General features: G+C 44.8%; 1 protein-coding gene across 1 annotated transcript in view; it reads right to left on the minus strand.

Moving 5' to 3' along the window:
* The window catches only part of GPR153 (G protein-coupled receptor 153), a 397,691-nt gene that overhangs the window by 307,882 nt on the left and 71,347 nt on the right, over positions 1-18,462 (minus strand). The gene's annotated exons all lie outside the window — the stretch shown is intronic.

Below are 18,462 nucleotides of genomic sequence, written 5' to 3' on the forward strand. Positions count from 1 at the left end.
ACCCCAGCAGGAAGGGAGCAAGGAGAAGGGAACCAGGGAGACCCCCTACCCGGGCAAGGAAGGGCAGGTTTAATACAGAAGGAACTGGAAAAACCAGGCAGGACAGAGCGGAACTCAGAGGAACTGGAAAAACCAGGCAGGACAGAGCGGAACTCAGGTCAAGGCAAGAGCAAAACAACGATCCGGTCAGACCACGTTGAGACGCGGTTTGATCAAACCGCCGGGCTCCTTAAGTAGGGCCTCCCACACCCGGGAGGCTTGGAACGCAAGCCGTGCTGTTTCGCAGGTGCTGGGAGGCCCAAAGCGAGGCTTGGGCCGCAAACCGGCCAGGAGCCGAGAGCATCGTGTACCGCGCATGCGCGGAAAGCGGGAAGGGGTCGGCCGCGCATGCGCGGAATGGCACGCCCCGGGAACCCGGAAGAGCGCGGGACCCGGAGCGGCCCACCACGTATGCGCGAGACCAAGCGTCCCGAAGATCCAGGAGCAACCGGTACCCAGGACCGCCCCGTACCCCCCAGGCGAAAGCGGGGGTAAACCCTCCAAGGCGTGGCACGCCGCATCAGGTAAGTGGGCTGGAACAAGCCCGGGTTGGGCGGCGTGACACCATGCCCCCTCCCAGAAAGACCCGGGGCCCCAGGCTTCCAAGGAAACCGGAGAAAAAAGTCACGGACAAGGCGAGGTGCATGCACAAAACCGTGCGGTTCCCAGGTACGGTCACAAGCAGGATAACCCTTCCAATCTACCAGAAACTGGAGCACACCTCGACGAATCCGGGAGTCACATATCTCCTGCACTTCGAATTCCGGAACCCCCTGAACCTGGATTGAGGCTGGACGTGGACTGGAACGTCCAAACGTGTCTTTCACAAAGGGTTTTAACAGGGAAACGTGAAAGACCGGGTGTACCCACCAAGATTGGGGCAATACCAATCGAAAAGCTACTGCAGATATGCACTTGGAAATCTTGAAAGGCCCAAAAAACCGAGGTGCCAGTTTAGTGGGGAGATTACGTACAGGTAAGTTCTTGGATGACAACCAAACCTGATCTCCCACCTGAAATCTGGGTTCAATGGTCCTTCCCCGGTTAGCCTGCTCCCTCATGCGCTGTTGTGCATCTGCCAGGGCACTCCGAGCCAAATCATGCTGCTTCTGGATAACACGGATCATCTGGTCAGCCGATGGGACGGCACTGGGTGGCACAGGACAAAAGGGAAACAGCTTAGGATGCTGTCCGGTAGAGCAAATATAAGGACTGACACCAGTGGCCGCGTGGGTTGCATTGTTGTAGGAAACTTCCGCCAAATCCAGGTACTTCATCCAGTTGGATTGGGTGGCGTTAGCATAGCAATGTAAGTATTGCTCCAAGGTCTGTTTCGTTCTTTCAGTCTGCCCATTAGTCTGCGGGTGATAACCCGAACTCAGAGCTCTGCGTATTCCAAGGTGGCTGCACAACAGACGCCAAAAGGAGGAGAGGAACTGAGACCCACGATCCGAAATGATCTTCTATGGTAACCCATGTAAATGGTAGATGTGATGCAGAAAAGCCAAAGCCATTTGAGAGGAAGTAGGAATCCTGGAAAAGGGAATGAAATGCGCAGACTTAGTGAAACAATCCACCACTACCATGATGAAGGTGTGTCCCTCTGATGGTGGAAGCTCGACGATGAAATCAGTGGCTATGGTATGCCAGGGATAGGGTGGTAGTTCAGTGGGTCTGAGCAACCCCAAATTTCTTCTCCTGGGCGTCTTGGTCTGGGCGCAAACTGGGCAGCTCTCCACGTATAGTTTGGTTTCCTTAGCCCAACCCGGCCACCAGAACTGCCTGGCAATCAACTCCTGGGTCGCCTTGATGCCACGATGACCTCCTACTTGCGAATCATGGAACCCATGGAGAATGTCCAAGCAAAGAGATCTCGATGCTATGTACAACCGTTGTAGGAAGAAAAGAAAACCTTCACGTTCCGTGATTTGTGGACGTTTCAGTAGATTTGTGCGGTCTGGGTCTGTCTGAGTCTCTTGGAAGATCTTCTGCAAATGAGGAGAGATCGTGAGAAGAAAGTGCTTGGGGGAAATCAATGGAATGGGTTGGTTGACCTCCTCCACCTCTCTTTCCAAGGAGCGGGATAAAGCATCGGCTTTTAAGTTCCGGGCACTAGGAATGTACGTGATGTTGAAATCGTAGTGGGAGAAAAAAAAGGCCCATCGAGCTTGACGGGCGGTATGACACTGCAAAGATCGCAAGTACTACAGGTTGCGGTGGTCGGTGCGGACTTCTACTGAAAAGCAACCACCAAGCAAATGATGCCTCCATTCCTCAAACGCTGTCTTGATTGCCAATAGCTCTCTTTCTATGACTGAGTAGTTCTGTTCGCAAGGAGAGAGTTTGCGTGAGTAATAGGCCACAGGATGTTCGTCACCCGTAGAGGGATGTTTCTGCAGCAGGACTGCGCCCACAGCAAAGCTGGAAGCATCGGCTTCGACGATGTAAGGCATCTCATCATTGGGGTGACAAAGTACAGGTGCAGTACAGAATGCTGACTTCAAGGCATCGAACGCCACTGATGCCTCAGTATCCCAGAGGTAGGGTATCTTCACACTGGTCAGACACGTCAATGGAGCTGTGAGACGTGAAAATTGCGGAATGAAACGCCAATAAAAGTTTGAGAATCCCAGAAATCGCTGAAGTGATCTCACGTCCTGTGGTTGTTTCCAGTTCTGAATAGCCCGGACCTTACCGGAATCCATGCTAATTCCTGTACAAGTGATTACATATCCCAGGAATTCCATCTCATCCCGATGAAAGGAACATTTCTCAGCCTTGGCAAACAGATGATGTTGTAACAATCGTTGAAGAACTACACGAACGTGGGAGATGTGTTCCTCTAGGTTGTCGGAGTAGATCAAGATGTCATCTAAATACACCCAAACAGAGATGCCAATTAAGTCGCTGAAAACATAGTCCATAAACCGTTGGAAGACAGCCGGGGCGTTACACAGCCCAAAGGGCATTACCCTGTATTCATAGTGCCCGAAAGGTGTCTTGAAAGCCGTCTTCCATTCATCTCCCTCTTTGATTCTGACGAGATGATAGGCTCCGCGGAGGACTAATTCAGTAAAGACCCTGGCTGAACATAAGGACTCCATGATATTCCGGATCAATGGTAACGGGTACCTGACTTTAAGGGTGATGTCGTTCAGTTGGCGGTAGTCAATACAAGGCCGTAAAGAGCCTTCCTTTTTCTTCACAAAAGACAATGGGAAACCTGCAGGTGACTTGGAAAGAACGATGTATCCTTTCTTGATGCAATCATCGAGATAATCCCGGAGGACCTGTTTTTCAGACTGGGTGAGGGCATACACCTTTCCATGTGGCATCACGGCTCCGGAAACCAAGTCTATGGAGCAGTCAAAAGGCCTGTGAGGCGGCAGTGCGATGTCCCTTGGTTCGGAGAATACTGACATCAAGTCAGCATATTCAGACGGTATCATAGACAAGGAACACAAACCAGATGATTCTCTACCTGGGACTAAGGCTGTCGAGACGGACGTCTCTGAGGACGTGTTAGGGCTACAGCATTCTTGAAGGCAAAAAGAGGAGGTGAACTCCAGAGTACGTGTCTCCCAGTTTATTGTGGGGTTGTGTCGCTGAAGCCAAGGTAGCCCCAAGACCACTTGATATGAAGGTGTCCTTATAGCATCCAGCGCGATTCTCTCCTCATGTCCTTTGATGCGTAACAACATACCCACAGTATGTAGTCGTATGGGGCCAGAAGCCAATGGGGTTCCATCAATGACTTCTACTGGAATCGCTTCTTCTTTGGTAAGCAATGGTATGCCGTTGTTGATGGCAAAGCGCTCATCGATGTAGTTCCCAGAGGCCCCACAATCCAATAACCCATGGATCTCGACTGTCTTATTCTGCCACTTGAGACTGACCTTCAGAATCATTAGGACTGCAGGCAACATGGGTGGAAACACAGATTCAGGGCAGGAAAGGACTGGTGGTTTAATCAGACCTGTCAGGGCCTTTCCGGAGCACGACAGGTCACCTAGTTTCCCCCTTTCTTGATTGGTCGTAGAGGACAAGTACCCAGAAAATGACCTGCGGCTCCGCAGTACAAACATAGGCGTTGGCTTCTCCTCCGCTTCTTTTCTTCCTCAGACAAAGGGCCCCTTACGGCGCCTAGCTGCATAGGTTCTTAAGTGGTGTTCGAGGACACTGGTGTCCCAGCAGGCGGAATTGGAGGTCTGAGGTCCGATTTCTCAAAACGGCGCCTTTCGCCTCTTCTCTCACCCAATCTCTGATCAATTTTTAGCACCTGTTCAATGAGCTTCTGTAGATCTTCGGGTTCAGGAATGTGTAACAGCTCGTCCTTGTACTCTTCTCTTAACCCACGGCGAAACAAGGTCTTCTGTGTTATCTCAGGCCATTGGGAATCAGTTGCTAGTTGGCGAAAACGACCTATATAAGAGATTATGTCTGTGTTGGCTTGTTTTAAATCCATTAACTGATTCTGTGCTGCTGAAGCCAGATTGGGGGACTGAAACACTTCCAGAAATGCCTTTTCAAAGGCCACAAAATCACTGAGAATGGGACTGTTAGAAACCACAAGCGGTGTCACCCAAGCAAGAGCGTTGCCAGACAAATTGCCCAAAATATATCCAATCTTGGCTTTATCGTTATTGAAGTGGGCTGAACGATACAGGAAATGTATCCGGCAATGATTGCAGAATTCCCCCACACGTCTGGGGTCTCCATCGAACTTGATGGGAGTGGTGTGTGCCATAGTGCTCTCAGGTGGAGGAACAACATTTGAGCTCTGGGTTACCATCTGGCGTAGGGTTTGGTTCTCCTGGCGGAGTGCAATCATCTCAGCACGTAAGGCCTGCATCTCATCACGAAGACTGGTGTCCTCATCCATCTCCGATTCCGAAGAGCCTGAAGCCTGGCGTCTCAATCTGTTAAAGATGGCGTCACTAGGGCGCAGCGTACCTGTTCGTCCAGAAGTCGGCTTAGTAGATGATGCCAGAATGCCAGAAGTTCTGTGGTGATGTGAGAGTGACACAAGGAACCAGCCCAACTCCCGTCCAAATGGATACTGGACTGGAGGTGAACCAGCTCCCGATGCCACAGGTTAGCTCACCCCTGATTAATGTGGCATCAGGACAGTGCAAGCACTGACAGGGGAGCCTGATAGTCTTTGGCTAGAAGTTCTCTGCAGACAACTGAGCAAGAAGAGTTGCGAGTCGAATCCAGGAGCAGGAATCCAGGAGGCAGCAGAATGCAAGGGAAGGCGGGAAGGCAAGGGGACCAAGAAGGACCAAGAACCCAGAGGAAGGAACAGAGAACAACTGAGAGGGGGGAACCACCCCAGCAGGAAGGGAGCAAGGAGAAGGGAACCAGGGAGACCCCCTACCCGGGCAAGGAAGGGCAGGTCTAATACAGAAGGAACTGGAAAAACCAGGCAGGACAGAGCGGAACTCAGAGGAACTGGAAAAACCAGGCAGGACAGAGCGGAACTCAGGTCAAGGCAAGAGCAAAACAACGATCCGGTCAGACCACGTTGAGACGCGGTTTGATCAAACCACCGGGCTCCTTAAGTAGGGCCTCCCACACCCGGGAGGCTTGGAACGCAAGCCGTGCTGTTTCGCAGGTGCTGGGAGGCCCAAAGCGAGGCTTGGGCCGCAAACCGGCCAGGAGCCGAGAGCATCGTGTACCGCGCATGCGCGGAAAGCGGGAAGGGGTCGGCCGCGCATGCGCGGAATGGCACGCCCCAGGAACCCGGAAGAGCGCGGGACCCGGAGCGGCCCACCACGTACGCGCGAGACCAAGCGTCCCGAAGATCCAGGAGCAACCGGTACCCAGGACCGCCCCGTACCCCCCAGGCGAAAGCGGGGGTAAACCCTCCAAGGCGTGGCACGCCGCATCAGGTAAGTGGGCTGGAACAAGCCCGGGTTGGGCGGCGTGACAATGCAGTGGTAATAGCGTTACCACTGCATTTTGACTGTTCCAGCCAACTCCTGATGTGGGCCAATGTATGTTAATCCTCTATGTTTGGGTGATACTTTGCTTTCAGATTTCCACATGAGTGAATACCCTCACTATCCCAACTGTAGACATTTTATAAATGTTTTAAAAACATATTTTTAGATACATTTTTAATGTGCAATTCCTTTGTTTATTTAGATATCGTGATATTGCTAAGGGTATGGTATATTAGCATCTAATGCCAGAGTCTTCTTAAGACATGTTTTCATTGTTCTCTCTCCCCCTCCATAAGGCTCTCTCCTCTTGGCAGTAAATAGTCACTCACAGTCTTTGAGGGATTTAGAGCCCACACTTCTTTCTTGAGATTTCGTAGACTTTTTTGCATCTCTTAACAACAGGTCATCTTTGTCATCCTGGACTTGTTAAATACCTGCCACTAGCATCTGCGGTGCTCCTGGTCATAAGTCTGGGAGTCGGAAATCAAAACTTTCATGTTTCATGGACATCAGTGTTAGCCAGCTATTAACTCAAAAATGTTCCATCGGGTACTGGGCCTTGGACTGGTATCTCTTTCTCTGCTCTTTCCTTTGGGTCACTCCTCTTCACTCGAATGCTATTCCCCTCTTCCTCCTCTTTGATCTTGTTGTTTCTCTGCTGTTCCTTCCACATTTTCCTCATCATGGCTATGCCACTCTCTGGCCTCCACCTTCTTTTTCCTTTGCTTTGTTCTCTCCACTTCATCCACTCTTTCCTCTTTTACATCACCTTTGTCTGGTTCATTCTCTATTACGTCCTCTCCCAAATGTGTCTTTCTCTTCCCCACTTCTAGTCTTATTGCTCCCACAACCACATTTCTCTCCACCACCTCAACCTTCCTCGCTCCCACTTCTGCCTCTGCTCTCATCTCTCCTCCATATCCACTTTTCTTTCTCTCCTTCTTTCCTCCTTGCTGAAAAAAAAACACTCTAATTTGTACCTCACATTCCTGACTCTCAAATCTCCCTGTGGCACAACTTCCAAAGTGATTGGTCCTGGGGTATTTAATTGCATTAGTCCACTATGTTGTTGATTTAGTACATGTATCTTGGTGATTCTGTATCTGTGTGTCTACCATCAATTCACCAGGTACTTAGAATAGATGGACAGCTCTGCAGCTCCTGTAGACAATGTTACATTAGCCACATCCACCAGCTTGGATTAATTCCGCAATGGACAGTAGCTGGGTGCATAGGTTGGGGTTGAATCCGCTGTACCAGTGTTTATGTTTTCAAGCCCAACCTTGATAGGAACCTCCAAGTGAGAACAATCAGGGTCCATGGTGTGCAACAAGTGTAGCACGTGTGTGTTTTTCTCTTAGCAAACAGTTTTCTGTATCTGCATGGGGTGGATGGCAGCTACATTGGCTGAGGGTATCTCCTTCCAACTTCCTCTGTCTTTACCACAAAGGGTTTCCTTCAGACCATCATGAAGTTCAATAGTATCAGACCAATCTGAGAAATGTTTGCAACTCCTTAATACTTGGTGGGGGAATCTTCGGCACAGCCCGACGGTCTCTATATGTGACTGCATTAGGTTCTCCCCATATGGGTACTGAATAGTGAGTTGTGCTAGTTGATACTTCCCTAGGTTAGCTCTGATTTGCCAAATTCAACAGTGTTTGGATTAAAGTTAACTCATGTGTTCAGTCTATTTATTACTAACGATGACAAGATCATCCATGTAAGCAAAGGCATAGGCCTGGTGAGGTTTTAAGAAATTATTGATTAAACTTAGAATGGGGCTGGTGCTGAAATGAAAGTAATGTGGATTTTAAGAGTTTCTTCAAGGCCAATAAGACAGTATTCTCCTTGTACCCAAAAGCAAGAGGGATTTTCCAATATCCCTTGGTGAGGTCCAAAGTGGAAATATAGATGTATGATCTGCGGCATGGACATCTTCAAATCTCATTTACCTTCTGTAAGTTAATGCAGAAGAGCTAACTGCAATCTGATTATAGTACTAATATGATGACAATGATCCAATGACTTTGAGATGACTCAATGACTCAAATTCCCAATGTCGTTTGGATTTCCTCCCTTACCAATTGATGTTGGGGCTCAGTAAGGTGACAGGGCTGGACTTTCAAACACTTCCCCAACGGAGTGTGTATGTGATGAAAGAAATCCTTTACTCACCCTTGCATATCAGAAAACACATCTTGGATATGACCCAGAAAATTCTGAAGGTCTTTAGACGAGTATGTATGCAGAGAAGTTGCTTTGGAATTTTATAAATTCACTGGGTGATCTAGGCCCTTCCAGGCCTTCAGGATGTCTCTTCTGTGGATGATCTTCAAGAGAAAGAATATGGTCCAAGCTTGGGGGATCCTCTAGCTCTCAAAGTGCTCATAGGATCAGGTTGACCCAATTACTGCTATCTTTATTGACCACTTTCTTTAGGACATTACTTCAAGGTTTGGTTGAAGCTCCCTTCTAAACCATATATTTAACAGTGAGGGACAGATGGTTTTAATATGGAGTAGTGTTTGACCTTCCTAATAAGGATGGACATAAATGTGCTTCCCAGGTCTGTTAGGATCTCTTTTGGAAATCCCTCTCTTAAGAAGGCGAACATGTGTTTAAGGATCTGCTGGTTGGTAGGTCATATTTTCAGTGGGATGACTTCAGGATATCGACTAGGGTAACTAACTATTACCAGGATGTACCCTTTCCATGCTTTGTAAGGGCTTAGGGCACCTACCATATGCATCCTCACCCATGAGAAGGGAACTCCATTGATTGTCAGGGTTGTAGGGTGCTTGCCTCACATCTACAATAGATGTCTTCTGCCTTTCTTGCAGGGCTTGCATACATTTTCCAACCAGTCAATGATTCCAGGCCAGAGAAATGTCCCTCGGTTTTGATGATACCCTGATTTCTCGCAATCAGGTGGGGGTGGGCCATCACAAGTACCTCCTCTCAGAAATGGGTATGATATGATAGTTTATTTATATAGCGCCTATACACAATGTGTTTCAAAGTGATTTGTAGAGGCTAAAAGTTGGTAACAAGTAGTCCCATCACTCTTTACTTTATTCTATCCTTTATAATGTCCCCTTTCCATCGACAGAAAAGGTTGGGTGTTCCTGGTTTCCTGTTTCTTTTTACACCCCAAACACAGAACAAGAAGTAATGCAGACCACCCCGTACTTCTATGGCAGCCAACATTACAATGAATGACTAAGGTCTCTGCTTGCTTTTCACAGGTGTAAAATGCACGCAGAACCAACAGGGATTGAAATCTCTCCACCTGCATAACAACTAGATAAGAGGTGGATCAGCTTATTGATTCGTGACCCACCCCTCTGTAGAAAATATGAGCAGCATGGTCTAGAATGTTGTTAATAGGCAGCATGCTAGACTGCACCTACAAATGATGTTCCAGTTCATTTTGGGGACATTGCAAAATTACCTCACAGTTGATTCCCTACTGAGAATAATTATAGTTGTTGCCCAGAGCTGGTGTTAAGATTTTTGCTGGTGTTGATAATTTGGCATTTTACTACCATTTTCATCTCATAACTTGAACAAATGTACTGCTTACCGGGCAACTTCATCAACACACATTGGCAGAACCCTTAACGGCCGCCTTACATTTCCCTACCCTAACCCTAAACCGGTCCTTTGCATATTTTACCTAATCCCTATCTGCGATTGAGGTTCAGATTCTGCTCCTCTTTTAGATACTTGTTTGTGATCATGAGATTCCATTCTACCATACAAAACTTGCCTTTTCATGCCTTTGCAATCAGCTGTAAAAGTATTGTTAGACAGGTACATTGTGACACTTACATCATGCTTGAAAGCAAGGGTGACAATATTGCAGTCACTGGCTGCCAGAACCACTTTTATTCCTTTGAATTCTAATCAGCGCTTTGGTACAGTTTCCTTTTCACCAATGATAAAATGTGATTGATTTGTTTGAGGGAGAGTAGGATTAAATGTAACTTCTCTTCTACATTGCATGTGGCAGGGTCTACTAAGGAGCATTTAAATAGCACAACTATGTAATCATTTTGCACCATAGTTATAGTTGTACATGGCATATCTACACATCTTTCTGCAACTTGTAGTTATCTGTGTGTGTCAAAAGCATTTTGTTTTATACCATTATGAACAATAATGGTAGACTATCTTTACATACCCATTTGGGAAGGAGTATTTCTATAAAGGATGCACTGCAGATAAATGGTTGTGTAGACATAGGTGACACATTGTAGAGGTCGAAATGTCTCATATGACAATTTTCATTTTTTTCCATAGTGTAAAATAGGGAGTTCTTTAATGTGTTAACACGATATTGAGCTGAACAAAAGGTCCTCTGAGTCACATTTTTATAATGGTTTCAGTAATTATGCTGCCATTAATCAGAGGGGTACAATTGATTCTCTTAACGAGGATAGTCATGAGAATTTGGGACAGAAGCATTGAGGCCATCAATAAATTAGAGAGAATGATTGTATAAAGTGTGGTCCAATCCCATGTTTTGCTCACATCCACCGAAGTTGTATTAATACAGATATCATATTATAGACCTAACTTGGACCCGCTTCTTATAACACATTTTGTATTATTACTTGGAAATGTAATAGACAATAGAGGTGTCGTAATTAACAATGTTTCAAGTGAAAAGACTCCTTAAAGATTCTAAAGTGAATGAAATCAGGAATCTTCAGTTAACGTGTATTTTTGTAGCTGAACCAACTGCCATCTTCAGAACCCATGAATTTGTTACTGAATCTGTGCCTTGAGTTCTTACCCTACAAACCATTCCAGCACTGCAGTCTACAAACATAAATTCCTAAGTATTCCTTTTCAAAGGACTACGCGGGTTAACTTTTGTATGCCTCTGCAATGAATGTTGATGAACCTTTTAGTACAACCAGAGCAATAGGATAAAATGGAACATTTATTTAAGTGCACACAGGTGTCCATGTGCTAGCGAAGGCAGCATAGACATTAAGCTGTGCATAAATATACTGTTTAAAAAAAGCCACTCTTAACCATTAAGGCCCTTATTCACAGAGCGTTTTCCAATGGGGTTTTGCCATTATAAAACGCTTCTGTGAATTAGGCCCTAAATCTGTTATTGCTAAATCAAGGTCTAAGCAATGAACTGTGCTAAAATTACATAAAATGTTGACATATTTTACATTGAGTGTGCTTGAATAAAATATACATATTTATTCCAAACCTAGTCTTCTGTAAGAGGCTTGTGTGGTATTTCCTGTAGTCCAGTTTAGGCAGGCTTTGTTTGCTCTGTGGGCAGATTGGAAGTTCATTTAATCTGAAAGTCTTCTCTCTTCTGATTACTTAATTCTTGGATGTAGGCTGAAAGTGGTGCCTTGACTCATTCCTTCGTGCAAAGGAAGAGGAGGTGTCAGAATATGTACAAGTCGGGTTCATGACTCAGTTTCAAAGCTAGGAGAGGACTCCCCAGGCCATGAAAGACATCATATCAGACAATATCACAAGTTGTGAACTAACTGGAAGCAATAGATGGTTCTTTCCTAAGTGAGGTGGCCTCAGTACTAGGCGAGTTAGATGGTAGAGTTCCACCTTTTCTATATTGCTAGTACCCTCTCCCTAACTCTTGATACCCGCCGTAACAAAACTATGGGTTTAGTCAATTTGTGTGTTTTGAGGAGACCCAGTAGTATCTTTGTTATTAAATCCTATGAATCTTGAGAAGGTGATGCTGTGATTGCCTAATGTGACCAGGTTTGGAGAACATATCCACTGGAAACGCTTATGTAAGGAAGATACCCTGCAGTAAATTAGCAAAACACCCAGTGAGAGGAGCATAAAACCAAGAAGGTGAGTGCAAAATTGTGTTTTTGCAGTGCTCTGCTTGCAAGCCAGTATCCTTAGGAGCACTTAGTAAACCCATTCAAGTCCAGAGAGCAAACCACTGCAGAATGAGACAGTCCTCAGTGAGCAGAAGCAGACACTGTAGGAGGTTTACATGGAGTCGGCACAGGGACTGGTGATGGGAGATTTCTGCCTTATGTTAAGATGACTGCCAGTAAGAATGTAACTAACCAATGGATAAGATCCACACAAAAATGCAAGGGAAGGGACGCATGTTGGGAAAAATAGAAGTGAAACAAAGATGTATGTGTATATGCAGCCAGCGAGCAGGGAAACTGGAAGATATGTAAAGCATAAAATCTAGGAAGAGGAGATGAAGCCGGTCAACGTCACGCAGCACAAATCGGGCCATTGCAGGAGAATTTGTGACATTTGCAGGAGAATTTGTGACACAAACTGAAAGTGGAGGGAGGAAAGGTCTTTCAGACACTGGGCAAATTGGCCAGACTGATAATTGCTGCAGCTAAAGGGAAATAAGGTCCTGGGAGCTGGATGCCCTGAGAATACCGATGGAAATATATCTTCTTTTCAGAGTGAACAGTACCACATACCTCAAGAGTGACTAGTTGCCACAGTCCTTAAAAGTGAGCAGGGCACTTTATCCCTTAGTAATGTTAAGAGCACATTTCTCAGAATCAGGGGTACTATACAGGGACAATCCTACTGGGCTGAATTACAAATGGCGAGCTTACAGCTATGACCTATGAAGAGGATGGGTGGCAAAGAAGCAGGTGGCCATTATATCCCTCTGACTGTAACCTGAATAAAGATTCATCCTGGTACTATATTCCAATGACTGTAACACAGAGACAGAAGTGGCAGAGAGCTATACCTTTAATACTTTGAGGAAGGACCTCCTCAGCCCCATTGGCATTTCATGAGACCTCCTTCCCTTTTTGCCTGGGAGAGCCAACGACGGCTTCTATGTAGAACACTTCAAGGAGAGAAGCATTCATTCAGTGTACCTTGAAATTGAGAATGTATTTTACTAGGGACCGTGAAACCATATTATTTGAACCACCATGACACTGATACCTTCCATCATTCCCATTAAGGAATTTCTGATTTTGTTTGGGTGAATATTAGATCGTATCATTGTTTTTTCCAAATCAACCCCTTTCTATGATTAAAATAAGTTTCAGCCTTCACTTCAAGTTTCATGTGTTTTGTCAGGTCGCCACAATGCTGGGTTATTTTATCAATTTTGGGACATCCTATCCAATGAAGCTCAAAACCTGCCCCTGAACAAGATACGCACAACTAACATTTATCTTTTGAGTTTCTTTTTATTTTTTTGGACAACCGTCAATTAAATAATTTAGCATGTAACAATCTCACCATCATTCTCACCATCATTCTCTTATACAAGAAACAAGATTGTCTGTCAAAACAATTTCTTAATTATATAAAGACTTTGATTCTAAATTCTAAAAACTTTGAAGCACGAGTCAGTAAAACATCTAATAGTAGAATGCCAGCCTAAAGCGACAAGCGACATGAAGTACTTTTATAAACATCTTGCACAATTTTGAATCGTAACGTATGAATTAATGTGGTTAGAAATGTTAAGTGCAACAGATATAGCTCTGAATATTGCCACTGTGAAATTTATGTTCGATCTTCGACTTAATGCAAATAAATAAGACAAGATGAAGAAGGAAAATGTTGATTTGGATTGAAACACATTGATATAATGATCTTAATGTAAGTATGAAATGGTTTTAAACTGTATACAATGGTTGGTTACTATCATGTTCGCATGCAAAGGAACTCATGTATAAGGTAAGTGACTTTTATCATCAAATTCTACTAGAAACATGGCTGATAATGCAGAGAGAAAATAATAATGTGATAGGCAGTGAAGATTTGCTAATGATTTTGTTGTAATTTTTCTAACATTTTTTATCATAGATTGGAAATGTGCAGAAAAGTTGGGCAATGATAAATGAAAATAATTTTTATGAGATCTTTTACCCTTCTTATAGATTGGAAATATCGAAAGAAGGTGAATAACGGTCATGATTCCTTTTAATATTTGCACAGTCTAAATTTCCTCTTGTTTGTTTTTAATATATCCCTTTATCTGGTTTTAATAATTGACATTTTTTATGCTTTCTGATATTTGAAAAGTTGGAATGTACAACTAAAACAAATAAAGTTTAAAAGAAAAATTAAATAATACAGCATCAAAACAATGTGACAAAAGATTGGCCACTTACAATGTAACAAACTGTACCTGCTACTCAATCAACGCCAGTTAATCTGTTCACCTCCAAGTATTCATAGGAATTGACATTAACTATTTGCATCAGAGAAACTTGCTCACTAGAAACACTCATTCAGAATATGTCTCAAAGGAAAGCTGCAGTTGTAGCTCAAATAGAATATGGTATTAGAACTCTCAGGTTGATTTAAAATTAAAATGTTGGACACCATCTCCGACAAACTACCAGTTTCTAACGTGGGAACAGACACTACTTGACTGCATCTTCTATGATGTCAGACACAAGCCAAGCTATTATAAAGGGTTGGGTTTCTCTGGATTTCTGTTGCTTTTGGAGTATTGGCACAACATGCCTAACTCGCTCGCTATTTTCAAGGAATCATGTTCACCCTTACAATTCCTAAGTTCAATGTGTTCATTAGGGATTAGATTGCAATTATTTTATTCACTGCTATATACACCAATTTTAGAACTTGCTCTTCCACATTCAGTGTGTATTGTCTAGAGCTTCTAAAGATCCCACATTGCAGGAGAAACTCCTAATACAAAGACACTATTACATAGGGTGTGCATTTTAATTAGAAATCACAAAGCACATACACCTTATGTTATGTTCCTTTTTTTAAGTGATGCATTTTTTAAAAAGGGCCCCCAAAATACATTTCAATTCTAACTGTGATTTAATTAATTCTCAATAAAATATCCAACTATCTCAGTGCACAATGTGAGGGGTCAGAAATGAGAGAGGGACAACTTGGTTCAGAGCTTTCACAAGGTACCTATTGTTTATACTCAAAAGTGTTTGATAAACGTCTCACTATCCCTAACCTAACGGGAATTTCCCTACCTATTAAAATAACGAAAGCAAACACTCTGCAAAAGGAATCTTCCCTCACACGTAAACATAGATCGAACTCATAAAGGAAATGCATGGCAATTCAAATATAACATGAATAACAATTGAGTTATACTTAGATGCACAAATTGTAAATCCTTGTAACTTGGGTCATTTCCCCTTGCCCAGATTCAAAGCAGGATTGTTTCTTAAGAATTAAAATAACCAAGTTCCATCTTGTAACCACGTTTGGATCATATATTTTGGTTGGTTCCAAAGGTTCTCCACTTTAACCGATATATTTTGACAATTCTTTGTCGTTTTGACTTATTGCAAAAGTTCAATACAACGTCTTCTTCTTGAAAAACGAAATACTGATTTAATCAAATAATGTTTGTCCGGATGACCTCACAACAGTTCATGAAACACTTTAGTGACCTCTGCCACTTCTTGAACTACAAAAACTTCTACCACAATGCAGAACTTTATATGACATTTTCTTGGTTCACTAACCTGCCATGACTACCACTAGAAGGTCCATATCCTGGTATACTAGCCTGCCAGGAAATAAACTCCTAAAGCTTCTGCATGGTGAGATGTACTTCAAATAGTTAGAAAAGTCTTCAACTTTCAACAACTTCAACATTCACAACTTATTTTCAGGAAAACATATTACATTGGTGTTGTCCATTCCACTCTTAACTTTGCTGTAAGCAATGCAGGTTATGCTTCACTCCCCCTGAATACGTTATGTCAGGAGGACACCTCTCCTGCCACTTCTGTTTTTCCACTTGCACATCAGCAAAATATTGATATGATATGATATGATGATATTTATAACGTGCCTATACACAAGTGTTTCAAGGCAAAATGAGGCAAGGGAGGGGGAACAGATGAAAGACAGAGATAACGATCTTACTAGGCCAGGTAACATTGAGATCGCGCAAGTGCAGGGGAAGGGGGGAGGGGAAAAGCGGGGGGAAGAGGGCAGAGCAGTACATGGCATCGACAGTAAAATAGAATAAATAAAAGCAATAAGTAAAAAGTGCGGCCAGCTGGTGGCAAGTGCAAGGGTAAGTCCAGACATCAGTTGTCAAGTGCTGGTAGGGGTCTGTAGGGTTAAAGAAAACAGTCCACAAGTGCAGGGGTTGCCAGGGAGGCAGTGCAGGTGTGCAAATGGCATGAGAGGTGGCCTGGGCCTGAGATCAGAGGGTGACCAGTGCAGTTTCAGTTTCAGCCATGAGTTCAGCAGGGGAGAGGAGGAGAGAAAGCAGAAGCAAAGAGGAAGGTATTGAGTTGCTTCAGGAACCAGAGATGGTTCTCATCAAGTTTCAGGGAGGCAGGGAGGCTGTTCCAGAGGTAAGCCCCAGCTGAGGAAAGAGATCTACCACCAACACATTGCTTGGAGAAGCGACTGACACTGAGGGAGTTGGAGGCGGATACGCAAACAGCTTGGGAAGGAAGATATTTAGGAAGAGATTTGCAGGTATTGAGGCCCCAAGCCCCAGAAGGCCTTGTGGACAATGCATATGGTTTTTAACTTAATCCTCGCAGCCACTGGGAGCCAGTGCAGAGATTTTGATCCTGGAGGGATACAATCCCTGGGCTTGAGGCCAAGAACAAGTCTTGCAGTCCTGTTCTGGATGAGTTGCAAAGGACAGAGATTAGAAGCAGGCAGATTTAGAATGAGGCTGTTGCAGTGGTCCAGCCTAGAGAGAACCAGAGCTCTGGAGACAGTGAGCTTCTGGGGGAAGGAGAGGAAAGGAAGAATACCTCTGAGGAGGTGCAGCTGGTAGTGTGACTTCTTAGAGACATCAGAGATGTGAGGAGAGAAGAAGAGTGTGGAGTCGAAGATGACCCTGAGGTTTTTAGCCTCACAGGTCGAACAGGAGAGTGCCAAGAGGGACCGGCCAGAGAGTGACAGGGAAGGAGTGAGCAGGTGTGCCGATGAGGAGAATCTCAGTCTTAGTGGCATTGGGGCAAAGATCATTGGCAGCACACCACTCCTGGATAGCAGACAGACAGTCAGAGATGAGAGAAGGAGAAGAAGTGTTGGAAGGGAGCCTGAAAATGAGTTGAGTGTCATCCACATAGCACTGAAAGTTAGGGCAAAGCGGTGGGCAAGAAGTGCTGGGTATTGATTGAACAGCCAGTGAGAGAGGTTAGACCCCTGGGGAACAGCAGAGGTAGAGATAGAGATAGTAGAGAGGAGGGACCCAAGTTGGACCTGGGAGGGTCGATGGGAGATGAAAGAGGTTAGCCAGGCCAGTGATACCCAGGTTATCATGGAGACGGTTGAGCAGGATGGCATGGTTGAACGTGTCAAAGGCAGAAGAGAGATCAAGTAAGATGAGGACACAGGGGGTGTTGGAATTGAGTTTGGAGAGCAGATACTTACGGATGTTCAGGAGAGCAGTTTCCGTGCTTCTGGCAGCTCTGAAGCCAGACTGATGGTCATGGAGACAACCAATAGATTCAGTGTGAAGATTAAGCTGGGAAATGTCCAGCTGTTGCAGGGGTTTGCCCAGGAAAGGAGTGATGGAGATTTGGCGATAGTTATCTGGGCAGGATGGGTCGGCATACGGTTTCTTAAGCAGAGGGTGCACAAGGGAGTGCTTCAGGGGGGGAAGGGAAGACTCCAGTGGTGAAGTACTAGCTGCAGAAGTCAGCCAGAGCAGGGGCCAAGGTGTCAATGTGGTCCTTGATGGTTTTGGAGGAACAGGGGTGAACCTATGTTGACGAGACTTTCATAGATCGGACTTGTCTAGAAACTTTGTCTGGGGAGAACAGGGGAAAGGCAGAGAAGGAGGGAGGAGAGGTGGCAAGGGGAGAGGAAGAGAGAGAGAGGACAGGATGTCCTGCGTTTTAGAGCTGAAATGAGAATCCAGGGCTTTGCAGAGGGCCTCGGGGGGGACAGGAGAGGTAGAGACTGCAGATTTTAAAGAGGTTCGGCCAAGTTGTTAGATGCCGCAGAGATGCGTACTTGGATGTGGGGTCTCTTCTTGGTGCGGACAGAGAGCCAGTAATGCCTTTGGAGCAGGTGTCAGGCCAGTTTGTCAGAGGATGTACCGGAAATACGCCATTTCCTCTCAGCCACCCTGCACTTGCATTTAAGGGTGAAGAGGTCTAAGTGTGGCAATGTTTCTTTCTTACTCCTGCTTCCGTTTGGCTTAGGCAATGCTTGTCTTCATTCTGTTTGACTACTGCCTCGTCCTTAGTCTGGCAACAACAGTCACAATTGTCCTGCAACTATGTTCCCTTATTGTTCATCCAACAATAATTTTAAGTTCAGTAAATTACTGCCCCCTTTTTACTTTGGCTATGCTGTTTGTAATTAACGGGCCTTTGGCAATATTGTTTCTGATTAACTTGCTTTGTATTGCCCTTTCTTTGCTTTGGTAAACGGGCTGACTTTGATGACAGTAGATGTAACGTTTCTCTGTTTGCCTCCTTTCACAGTTCAATTTTCACCAATTTGCTTTCTTTATATTACTTGGGTATTCAAA

Source organism: Ambystoma mexicanum, chromosome 8 (genome assembly GCF_040938575.1).
Source record: "Ambystoma mexicanum isolate Mex_15411 chromosome 8, UKY_AmexF1_1, whole genome shotgun sequence".
Lineage (NCBI taxonomy): Eukaryota > Metazoa > Chordata > Amphibia > Caudata > Ambystomatidae > Ambystoma > Ambystoma mexicanum.